This window comes from Hordeum vulgare, chromosome 6H, assembly GCF_904849725.1.
Source record: "Hordeum vulgare subsp. vulgare chromosome 6H, MorexV3_pseudomolecules_assembly, whole genome shotgun sequence".
Classification (NCBI taxonomy): Eukaryota; Viridiplantae; Streptophyta; class Magnoliopsida; order Poales; family Poaceae; genus Hordeum; species Hordeum vulgare.
This window is the reverse complement of record NC_058523.1, coordinates 180,295,579-180,297,699: the sequence shown is the minus strand read 5'-3', so window position 1 is coordinate 180,297,699 and position 2,121 is coordinate 180,295,579. Positions and strand designations below refer to the sequence as shown.

The following is a 2,121-nucleotide window of genomic DNA, read 5'->3' as shown; positions in this document are numbered from 1 at the left end:
ACCATCATGCCGAGGATCTAAATCCGTCCTATCGGATGAGGAGAGCAAGAGGGATTGCATGACGAAGTAGATCTGCACGTGGAAAGAAAGGGGTCAAGCGGATACACGATTCCAAATTACTCCTTTCCGGCTAAGAAGAGAGGATCTACAGGGTACAACGTAAAGTGTTTTGATCACATTGGAAAAGACTATCCATACCGACCTAGAGTCGTCAGCCATCACACTAGCAGGCAAGCCAAGTTCCGATACAATTAGAGAGAAGCCAGCCTTTGGTATAAAAGCCATCCATCAGTCTATCATTGTTAAGTGACTCATCGCCCGTGGGACTTAGAGATGATTGATTCGAAACCGACCTGGACTCTTTCTTTTTTGGCATGGAATTCTTAAAATGCATATTAAAAGTGAAATAGTTGATGTGATGGATGTGCCCGGTATCGATCAATGAAACATCGGCTCGACGCAGGATTTCAATAGAATGAAAAACCTCGTAAGTAGTAGTAATTGAAAGCCTTGGGACTGCAACCGGAACTACCCGATCCGCTGAAATACGATACGAAGGAAGAAAGCTCAATACATGTTCGAAGCTTCAAACAGAGCCAGCGAATCCACGCATGGACAGACCGAGGTAGCAACACCACTATAGGAGATTAAACAAATGTTCAGTGCTCTAGTGAGGATTGAAGTTCTAAATAAAGAAATTGGCTTTTGATAGGCTGGAATCGGATCATTGTGCAATGTTATGTTTTTCAATCCAAAATTGATTTGTTTCGTTGGTAGAACCCACGCCAACTCTTTTCTCTAAATAATAGAGAGATCTTTTGATAGAAGTTTGACTTCTATCAATGCAATGAAAGAACTATCCCTTCCGATTTGTTTGTCCTAATGAGACAAAAAAGAGCCTCCTTCTTTACCACTTTAGGGGATGGGGGTGAAGGGGCGTTTACATACAACCGGGGCAAAGTGGTTTATGATTGAATCTCAGAGGCATTCTTATCATTTGGTAGATCCAAGTCCATGGCCTATTTCGGGTTCACTCGGAGCTTTGGCAACCACCGTAGGAGGTGTGATGTACATGCACTCATTTCAAGGGGGTGCAACACTTCTCAGTTTGGGCCTAATATTTATCCTTTATACCATGTTCGTATGGTGGTGGGATGTTCTATGTGAATCCACGTTGGAAGGGCATCATACAAAAGTTGTACAATTAGGACCTCGATATGGTTCTATTCTCTTCATAGTCTCGGAGGTTATGCTCCTTTTTGATTTTTTTGGGCTTCTTCTCATTCTTCTTTGGCACCTACGGTAGAGATCGGAGGTATTTGGCCCCCAAAAGGGATTGGGGTTTTAGATCCTTGGGAAATCCCTCTTCTTAATACCCCTATTCTCCCTTCATCCGGAGCTGCCGTAACTTGGGCTCATCATGCTATACTCACGGGGAAGGAAAAACGAGCAGTTTACGCTTTAGTAGCAACCGTTTCACTGGCTCTAGTATCCACTGGCTTTCAAGGAATGGAATATTACCAAGCACCCTCCACTATTTCGGATAGTATTTATGGTTCTACCATTTTCTTAGCAACTGGCTTTCATGGTTTTCATGTGATTATAGGTACTCTTTTCTTGATCGTATGTGGTATTCACCAATATCTTGGTCATCTGACCAAGAAGCATCACGTTGGCTTTGAAGCAGCTGCATGGTACTGGCATTTTGTAGACGTGGTTCGGTTATTCCCATTTGTCTCTATCTACTTGTGGGGAGGTATATGAAAGAAGGGAACGAATAAGTGGATTGAGGAATAAAAGCTCGAAGACAAAGAGAACTTCTCCGGGTGACAGGATCACCCGGGCAGCGTGGCTTCTCTCCCGAGCAGGAAGCCACAAAAAGCATTGTGCTCTTGTAACTGATCTTTTAGTAGGCGAAGTTGCCGAATTCTGAAATCACTACAGGCATAGTGTAGGAAATTGTGAGTCCTAAAAAACAGATGCCCCATGATCATTGACTTACATCACGATATCTTTTTCTTCCTCATTCTTATTTTGGTTTTCGTATCACGGATGTTGGTTCACGCTTTATGGCATTTCAACGAGCAAACTAATCCAATCCCGCAAAGGGCGGATCTCGAC

The 2,121-nt window shown here is 43.2% G+C and overlaps 1 pseudogene; it reads left to right on the top strand.

The window, feature by feature from the left end:
• The first annotated feature begins 907 nt into the window (after nt 1-907).
• On the top strand, nt 908-1,833 carry LOC123404104 (annotated as a pseudogene).
• Nucleotides 1,834-2,121: the final 288 nt, after the last annotated feature.